General features: G+C 32.3%; 1 long non-coding RNA gene across 1 annotated transcript; it reads left to right on the forward strand.

Annotated features, from left to right (window-relative positions):
* Positions 1-3,892: 3,892 nt before the first annotated feature.
* LOC148271945 (uncharacterized) lies at positions 3,893-10,449 on the forward strand. The gene is made up of 2 exons (XR_015824982.1): positions 3,893-4,132; positions 5,020-10,449. It is a non-coding gene; the product is annotated as an uncharacterized LOC148271945 (long non-coding RNA).
* The last annotated feature ends 240 nt before the right edge of the window (positions 10,450-10,689 follow it).

Consider the following 10,689-nt stretch of genomic DNA (forward strand, 5'->3'; position numbering starts at 1 on the left):
ATATTTAAAGCACTAACTTTGTGGTTATTCATTATAATGGCGGCCTCCGTGGTGTAGTGGTCAAGACGCTTGACTCACACGTGGAAGGTTCCGGGTTCGATTCCCGGTGAAAACACAAAAAATTAATGTGTTTTTTCTCAAGCCTGGGTGTTCTGTGATGTAATTCACCACTGTAATTGGGCCTCCTGGCCTGTTGTGGTGCAAAAAAAATAATTTAATTAAATAATAAAATAAATAAAACAACTTTGTTTTTAACCACTACTTTTTTTTTTCACCGACCGGTTTCAAAGCAAACAAGCTTCTTTGTCAAGGTTTACGTAACTAATTTTATTATTATATATATATATATTTTTATTTATGTATTTATTGGGGATATCAACAGTAATGCGTGTAAAAAAACTCAACAAATAAAATATACAGAGAATAAAACTAATGACAGATATCCACAGAAATACATTAAATACTCGTACAATGCATGCTAGTGTGTTTGCGTGAGTGTAAGTGTGTGAGAGGGTGGGTAAGTGGGTGTTATAATGGAATAAGGGTGGACATGTGCGTAAATCTTATTGCACAAGTGTCAAAAATATATCAAATATTATTGATTAGATAAAATAAGATTTTATTATAGAAACTAAGTGTAAGATAAAATAAGATTTTATTATAGAAACTAAGTGTAAGATAAAAAAGTGTGTTTTAAAACGCGCATTTTAAATGTCAATTTGTTACAATAAAACCGATCAATAAGGGGAGAGTTTAAAATATATTCACGAGCTAAACGTATAAGTAAAGAGTTCTGGGCATAGTTCGTACGAACTGCTGGCACATGAAATAGAGAGCTCGACGTGTGACGGGTGCGGTAGCCAGGGACATTCAATGATAACTCCGACATAAGCGCCGGACTATCAAGGAGTCCACTAAGTATGTCATTTAAATTTTTTTTCAATTCAATTAATTTATTTAAATATAACATATACATTACAAACATATATTCAATACGTACATATTATAAAAAAGAAAAAAATACATAAAAGAGACTGCTCCGGAAAACCCCTTCAGATACATGGAACAGATCAATATCCAGAGCAATGTTGTTCAGCATAGCGGTAGCCCTTCCAACAGGCATAACCATAGGCAAGTTGGTCTTGTATATCGGAATATGAAACAATCTATGCTGACGCTGTCTTAGGTAATTATCAGGAACATGCTCATCATAATCTCAGAATTATCGATCATACCGCGCAACAATCGATAAAAATAAAGGACCTCATGTCTAATAGTAGACGGCGATCTTCTAAACTAAGCAAGTCGTGCTTTTTGCAGGAAGACATATAATTGAGATCGGTATTCCTGCATCTCTTCAAATTCGAAAAAAACATTCATTAAAAAAATAACATGGTATTGATCCTGATTTAAATTGTGTTAGAAGGAACACAAAAAATATATGTTTCGAACAAAATTTTGTTTTAAAAAACGCATTAAAATGTAGAGTACAGAAAACACATCCATCTGCGACCGCCCAACGGCCGGTATGAATGTAATAAAAACTCAAATAATATTTTGTTTAAAACTAGAATTATTGTATTAAAAAAAAAAAAAAACAATTCCATAGAAAAAGGATTTAACCAAACTATTTCCGGTATTACCGATTGCATAATTTTACGTAGAAACAAAGGAAAATTTTACAAAAAATTATGTGATTTAAAATGCTTATATTTCTTTTCAAAAAAAAAAATTAAGATTCTGCCGCGGCCACTTTCTTGTTTAATTTATTATCTTTAAATAATTATTAAAAAATTTAGTTCAATACTTAGTCTTTATTGAGATCCCAGATACTTAAGCTTAGCCTAAATTTGAAATGGCGTAATCTGCCAGTCTAAAAGTAATTATATTTTAGTTATATAAAACTTTTAAGTATATTTTTTAATAGAAATACCTATAAAAATATTGTTTTTATCTAATATAAGTAAAACTTATAATTTTTTTTTATTGCGCGATTTTTAAAAACATTCGTTTTAAAATGGCAAAATCGTATGATTTCCTAATTTTGCGTTCGTTTTACCCGACTACAGCCTTAAGATGTCTAAGAAATGTCCATTGAATTTTTTCTAACCTTTCTTTATGTGTGACATATTGTGGAGAGCAAACAGAAGAGGCATATTATAACAAATTGTGATTATTATACCAATGTCGTATGTATTGTTTATCGTTTGTGAACTATAATAAATAAATAATTCTGACATGTCATCTTTCTAAACGGAAGTCTGATCTTTTCCACAGTATCTTTACAACATACCCTTATGATACGATAATGCCGCCGCGCCATGGGAGTCGCAACACCATAAGAAACGCGTTGTCAAGATATTATATCTCAATGATGTCAAGACGCCATTTTTATCAATTTGTGAAAGTAAATAATACTAAACTTTGTGCTAATCTCAGATCTACCCGTGTGTTCACCATTTTACGTTATTTTAATTGGGAATATAATAGAAAACGCGTTTGTATTTGTACACACGCCATCTCAAATATCTAAATGGCCATTGTGAAACTCGATCTGGAACAAGCCACAACCGACGCCATTGTCAGAAGACGATAAGGTGTCACAGACGGTGAACAGGGTTGAATAATAGCCACCATATTGTCTGTCAGATGTCGAATCAAATGATCAAATAACAACATTAATTACAAATTAGGTACAAGTTAAAATCTACACTTTTTAAAACAAGCAACATATCTCAGAGTCATGTCAGTTATATTATGAACCTAATTTATTCATACATTATTAAATTATATAATAAATTTCTCTGATTGAGGAATTTCAGGGCTAAGTAAAATTTATAATATTAGAAATCAAACACTGATTTGAGTCTACTGAGCACTTTATTTTATTTTTACAAATATAAAAACAAAAACTTCGTGGCAATCGTTTCGCTTTGTTAGGGCATTTTCAAACAAATGTGAAGAACAAACTTCTCAATGCACTTTTGATTAAACCACAAATTTTTCACTTTTGCACCCACCAATCAGCAGAATTCGCCGAAGAGAACTTATGACGTCACAGACGGAGTAATTTCAAAACCACAAAACTTAAAAAATCATAGCGCAGATAATACGACACATATTTTTTTTGCTTTAGTTTGATAGTCTATTAACAAATAGAAAAAAAAACACAGAACTTTCTTAGTTTTCATGAATGGTATTCCCATCCTTATTCTACCACTATGCCTAGGCGTAACTTTAAATGCATTAAAACCACTTGAAAGCAGATAATGAATTTTTCGCTGTAATTTAAAATATTTAAAAAAATATATTTTATACTGTTTTCTCTACATTTTTTACTATGTTTTCACTACATTTATTACTTTGTTTTTTATTGTGTTTTTACTATGTTTTCACTACATTTTTTACTATGTTTTCATTACATTTATTACTTTGTTTTTTACTGCGTTTTTAATATGTTTTCACTACATTTATTACTATGTTTTTTACTGCGTTTTTACTATGTTTTCACTACATTTTTTACAATGTTTTCACTACATTTATTACTTTGTTTTTTACTGCGTTTTTACTTTGTTTTCACTACATTTATTACTTTGTTTTTTACTGAGTTTTTACTTTGTTTTCACTACATTTTTTACTATTTTTTCACTACATTTATTACTTTGTTTTTTACTGCGTTTTTACTATGTTTTCACTACATTTTTACTATGTTTTTACTACATTTTTAACCATATTTTCACTCAATTTTTCACTTTGTCCAATATCTTTGTAACGGTTTCTATATATTGATTACTGTTTTTTTATATATTTTTTGACTGTCTTAGAACAGGGTAAAAAACTCTAGTTAGATAGTCAAAGCAACATTGCATAAATTATAATTTTGTGTGTGTAATATAATATAATAATGAGAATAAATAAAATCAGTCAAAATGTACGTATATTTCGAATCGTCGTAGCCACCTGTTTCTGTACAAAGTATAATAAAGTATTCACGCACGGCGTCGTAAACAAATAGAACCATTATTACGCAATTATTTGCCAGTTCGGTGACAAGTTTCAAGTCGAGCTGAGAGCGTGTCAGTTTAAAACGTATTTTTAAAAAATATATAAGGCGAGATGCGGGATTGCGAAAGTAGGTAAAATACCTAACGTCAGCGGCAGGCTAGTTTGTGTCTTGGCCCTTAAATTCCCCAATGAGGAAGTTCAGTGGTTTTTAAAAAAAAATATTTGTTGATTGGCAAAAATTATTTTTTCCAATTTTGATATATCGTATTTTTGATGTTTGAAGCACTTAGGTACTTTGTGGAACATTATTATTTAAGATATAAAAATAAAATCACTTTGTTTTTATGTACAAATAAATCTTAGTAATAGTCCTATTTCAAATATGTTCCCTCTCCCTAAATCCACACAGAAAACCCCACCTTCTCTCTACTCCCGTAGCCACGCCCACTCTACCCTCACTGTGAAAATGTTATATATGTTATGTTAGTTTGCAATTAACCCTGAAGAAGGCGTCGTATTGCCGAAACTAGTTGGTTGTCAAATTATAAAAATATAAGTGGTACATAAAAACAAAGCGATTTCATTTTAATATATTTTATACAGGTTGTTCTTTAAGCCCTGTCACATCCGAAACCACGATGATCAGTATAAGCAAGAAGACATATTGGCACATTAAAATATTTTTTTAGAATAAATAAAATTTCAAAAAATAAAATATTTAAAAAAACAAATGGTTGCTTACTTCTGCAGGGGAGAAACGAGGGGGGGTTAACCGCGCGGCTGCGCCCCTCTCGCCTCTCCCCTGCAGAAGTAAGCAACCATTTGTTCTTTTTAATATGTTATTTTTACAAATTTTATTTGTTCTACATATTTTTTTAAATATGCTAATGTCTTCTTGCCCATACTGATCATCGTGGTTTCGGATGTGAAATCCAGCCTTTCTACAAACATTTGGACATACTAATTATGATCAAACTGGTGTGAGAAGTATAAAAATCGAAAAATTGATTTCAGGCGTTGCCTAGTAGGCGAATTGGTTCAGCCTGGAGAATTTCACCCACATGATAAAGGTTTCAGCTCTTTTACTTCACAAAAGTCAACAGATGGAAGAGTTAAGGAAATATTTATTTATTTTAGCACCACAACAGGCCAGGAGGCCCAATTACAGTGGTGAATTACATCACAGAACACCCAGGCTTGAGAAAAATCACATTTTTATTTTCCGTGTTCTCACCGGGAATGGAACCCGGAACCTTCCGTGCATGAGTCAAGCGTCTTGACCACTACACCACGGAGACCGCCAATATGGATGTTAAAACATAGGCAGAATGGTGAATGTTGCACAATGTTTAAAGTGGCCACTTAAACCAGCCAATGACGACAGGCTATAAGCTCTGTAAATCTCTAGACTTCCATATTCCGTTCTCAAAAATGTTCTCTTCTATTGCAACAAAATAAATTTTAAGTTAATTCGAAACCGGTCGACGTATAGTGCTAAAGTTAAGTGGTTTATACAAATTTGTAAATAAGTGTGATCTTACGCATAATACAAATAAAACAAATTATTGAAAATATATTACATAGTACTTTTATTTCAACTCTTATAATATTCTAATCCTACCTTATTTGAACAAATACAAAGTATGTTTTTTTTCTATTATATTTCATAAAGTACAAACTATTACAATGTCACACATAATATCATAAAAAATTACAATATAATTTTAGAAAATATAATAAAATAAATCAAAAAAGAAAAAGCAGGTCATGGTACCGACGCTATAGTAGAATTCAGGACCAGTCGCCTGGTTCTAAAAATTACAAATGGTTTAGTGTCCTTTTAAGCCTGAAGAATACGAGGGCGGATTGATAATGAAGCTACCTAGCGCTAGATGGCAGTGCAAACACAAAAAAGATTTTTTTTTTCACCTGAAACCAAAAATCAATCGAAACAATGGGTGGAAGCTGGTGAAGTGGTTTGAAGAAGGCAAAGGCAGTGAAATCGGCTGGCAAGGTTATGGCCACTGTATTTTGGGATGCACTCAGAATATTGCTCATCGATTATCTTGCAAAAGGATCCACAATCAAATTATCGTGCATTATTGGATCAATTGAATGATGCAATCAAGGAAAAACGACCACATTTAAAGAAGAAAAAAGGGGCATTTCTTCAAGACAACGCACCGGTTCACACAGCATCAGATACGATGCTAAAATTACGTAAAATACACTTCGAATTGGTTGATCATCCACCTTGTAGTCGAGATTTAGCTCCTAGTGACTTTTTCCTGTTTCCCAACTTGAAAAAATGGCTCGCAGGAAAAAGATTCAGCTCAAACGAAGAAGTGATTACCGAAACTAACGCGTATTTTGAGAGGTTCCCAAAATCGTATTATTCAGGTGGTATAAAAAAGTTGGAATATCGTCTTACTAAGCGTGTCGAAGTAAAAGTAGACTATGTTGAGAAATAAATTGTTTTTAAAAAAAAAAGTTTTTTTCCTACTCGGGTAGCTTCATTTTCAATCCGTCCTCGTATATTACATACCGGGAAATATCACTTTTTTTTACATTTTGAAAGTAATAAAGGTCTATGAAATACTATCCAGTAAAAAATATATTTTTTATTGCTAATTATTAATAGCATGAAAAATATTTATTTATTTGCGATTTTTAACACCCGCAAAAACGGAATAATTTATTTATTTTACAGGTTACATATTCTACATATACAATTTATATACATAATAAGGGCGGGCATATTGCCTTTCATCCGGGTCATTCCATTGGCCACGCCCCTAATACATGTGTATTTGTTCCTGACCATTCAAATTTGTTTAGAACATTGTCACGAATCCTGACGTCACGCCCATCAAGACATTTTGCATTTTACTAGCGACATTTTTTTTTGATTTTAAATCTTTTTAAAATTTATATATGAAAACATTACTCCACAATATCTGTATTGATTTTGAAAATACAATTAATTATTCAAAATCCATTTAATATATTCTAATCGGTATTCGTAGTATGTGATATTTCCCTATTGAATCAGTTATTTGAAAAACCAGTCACAGAAAAACTGTTTTCTTTTTCATTTGGGATGAAATGTGAGAAAAGGGTGAACAAAATACAGGAGATAAAACTAGCAGTTCACAATGGAGTTCTAGTGCCGCCCCTAATGTAAGGGAGCGAAGTAGGATTAGAAAAATAATGAGAAAAAGTAGGTTGAATGCTCAGGCGAATGTGTGGTATAACGCTGTATGATAGGTGCACAAATGTCGAGATCCGCGAACTATGTAAAGCTTAGAAGAGCATAATTGACAAAATTTTTAAAAAGGGGTGGACATGTAGAGCGAATGGACAGCAAAAGACAGCGAAAAGGATCTACGATGTGAATGGTGATGGATGGAAAAAACGAGGAAGACTGAGAAAGACATGGCACGATCATGGCATCAACTTAAGATATGAACTCTTTTTTTCTATGATTTATTTTGTTGCCCTTTAATAATAAGGAAAATTTTTGGGTTTTTTTTTAAATATTTTTTATTTCCTTTTTTAATTACTATGAAAAAAAATGCCATATAATCTTTTACAGAATATTTTACATTTTCTTTCTTAAGTTACACAAAAATTATAGGTGTCCATTAATTATTATAGGAGCAAAAATTCATTAACATTTTCTTGTATACCCACGAACAGGCCATCCCTTTGTGGGAATTTTTCGTTTACTATTTTTACTTTTAATATGTATTTCATTGCTATGTAATTATGCTTTATTTTTTTAATACTCTGTTTTATCACTTATGTTTATTGTAAAAAATAAAAAAATGTCCACCCCGGTGAGGTCACATTATTTTTATTATTAATCTTTGTTAATAATAGAAAAAATAAAAAATAAAGTACTTGAAGATGATGAAATTAGGTTAAATGCTGTCGAAATGCGATACCTCAGGCGAATGTGTGGTAAAACTATGTACGATAGATGCACAAATTTTGAGATTCGTACATTACGTAAGGCGGAGATAAGCATTATCGACAAAATCAAAAAGGGAGCTCTGCGTTGGTTTGGACATGTAGAGCGAATGGACAGCGAAAGAACGACTAAAAATATTTACAATGCTAATTTTGATGGATACAGAAATAGAGGAAGACCGAGAAAGACATGGCACGATCAAGTCCATCAAATACTTAAAGATAGACATGTTAAAAGTCGGAATAATCGGCGAGCATGCATGAGAAGATGTACAAATGTAGAGGAAGCAAGGTATGTATGCAAAGACAGAGTAATGTGGCGTTCTATCCTTTCTTGTTTGTTTGTTGTTGTATTATAAAACACAAATAACCTGCCGAAGAACTTAAGACGAAGCTGCACGTAGAAGAATGCAAGAATCCGGTATGTATTCGGCGATTGAGGATAATTTTTTCAAAACACAATATTATATTATATAGGAGCGTTAGGACTAATAAGTACTGTGAACGGAAGTGAGAGGGTGTGTAGTCTCTCCGCTGCCTAATTTAAAAATACATAATTGACAGATATTTTAACTACAATGGAGAATAATTTTATTTATTTACACTTAAAATTTCAAATAGATACAACCCCGGAGTAATAATGCATAAACCTATGGAGAAGCCCTATCACTGTTTCATAGCAACAAATTGGTGGCCATTTTGTTTTATTTGACAACATTTTTTTTTTCACAACAGGCCAGGAGGCCCAATTACAGTTGTGAATTACATTACAGAACACCTAGGCTTGAGAAAAATCACATTTATTTTTTTGTGTTCTCACCGGGAATCGAACCCGGAACCTTCTGTGTGTGAGTCAAGCGTCTTGACCACTACACCACGGAGGCCGAACATAACGGTTCGATCGGATGCTTTTGTATCTGTGCTTGGCTTTGTTTGTAAATAACTTGGATATTTACGTTATAATAAATAAAAATCCACTATGGTGTATGTTTGGTTGCAGCAGTAGGAGCGTCAAAGCTGTTAAAGGAGGCAGTTTTCACAGGTAATTGATTTCAAATATTTTCCCATGATTTACATTGATTTTCGGCATTTATTGTCCCGACACGTGTATTATGTTGCTTAAAAACTTTCCTTATATCAACATATTTACTTCAGATACTATTTTTTTCTCAATTTAGGAGATAAATTTGTGAATTAAAGTATGTTTACTGTTGATATTGACAGTTGATTACGGGCAATGTCGGGGCCGCACTAGGCATCCATATAAAGTTTGAGTTTTTATCGAGTAGAGGTCAATTCAAATTTTACTCGAAAATAGCAATGTTAACCTTGAAATCGCATCTAAAATGACGTGTCCAAATTCCAGGCCGCTACGACTCGCCGCTTCGGAGATGTGACGGACAAACAAACAAACTCAACACGGGACTTTGGTTCCATGGAGTTGGGATTTATGTCTCAATAAATGTAACGTTAGTATATTGCGAATAAAATGAAAAAATAAATAAAAAAATAAACACACACGTGTATTTTCAGTTTTATAAAATAAATATAGGCAAATTATAGAAAAATAAATTGGAATAACCCTGCAATAATAAATACACTGGTACATATTTAAAAGTATTTACAATGCAAATTAATATCCATTTGGCAATTCTCGACCTGAGGACGGCGCATTGTTTTGCTGCGAACTGTAGCTAACTTAATACCCAATAGTCATAGAATGGTTTACCTACGTTTGGGCTCCTCTCTAGGTTACGCATTATTACTCTGAGGATACGACCAAAAAAAAAATTGTCTCGACTAGCCAGGACTTTCAGTGAAGTCTGAACCATTTTTGTTATGTACATCACAGACATATTATAATAAATAACGACTAATTATTCCTTTACATGCTGCATCTTAGTTTTACAAAATATTATGTTGCCCTTAACAATGAGGAAGCTCAATGCTATGAAGATTGGATATAAAAAGATTCCTACACGAGGTAAAAATTAGGGCATTTAATTGTATGGCTGAGTTTCTCCAAAATGTATGAAAAAATTCATAAAAATGGTTTAAATAAAAATAACTACTTTGAAACATCACTGGTTATCAACATGTTTTGAGTTTGTCCAAATTATTGTAGACAAGGACTGCATTCAAGAAACTGGCTGACTGGATGAAAGAAGTATATAAATTGAAAAATATTTTCAGGCATTGCCTAGTATGTAGGTGAAATAATTCAATCATATGAATCTCACCTGCAAAAATTAGGTTTCATATCTTTTACTTCACAAACGTCAACAGATAGAAGAATTGAAGAAATATAGATGTTCGAATATAGGCAGAATGGTGAATGTTACACAGTGTGTAAAGTGGCCACTTAAAACAGCCAATGACGGGTCATACATAAGCCTTGTGGTTCTATATTCCCATATTAAAAATGTTCTTCAACTCTGTTGTATTACGTCGTTATGTTTGTGATAATTTTCCGTTTCCCGGGAAGCCATTTTTTTCAACGTTTAGTATATTTTGACAGCTACAGGGTTCTACTTTTGAATATCAGAACAACTCAACGACGACAGCTTGTGATGTCACAAGCGGGGTAATTTCAAAATTACAAAACTTAAATAAATCATAACGAAGATAATACCAGACATAAAAATATACTTATATACTTTTTGGCTTAGTTCGCCGTGGCATTTTAAAATTATTTTAAAAATACAGGTTAAC

The sequence above is a fragment of the Micrasema longulum genome, unplaced genomic scaffold, assembly GCF_059751315.1.
Source record: "Micrasema longulum isolate JH-2025_06_02 unplaced genomic scaffold, ASM5975131v1 h1tg002571l, whole genome shotgun sequence".
Classification (NCBI taxonomy): domain Eukaryota; kingdom Metazoa; phylum Arthropoda; class Insecta; order Trichoptera; family Brachycentridae; genus Micrasema; species Micrasema longulum.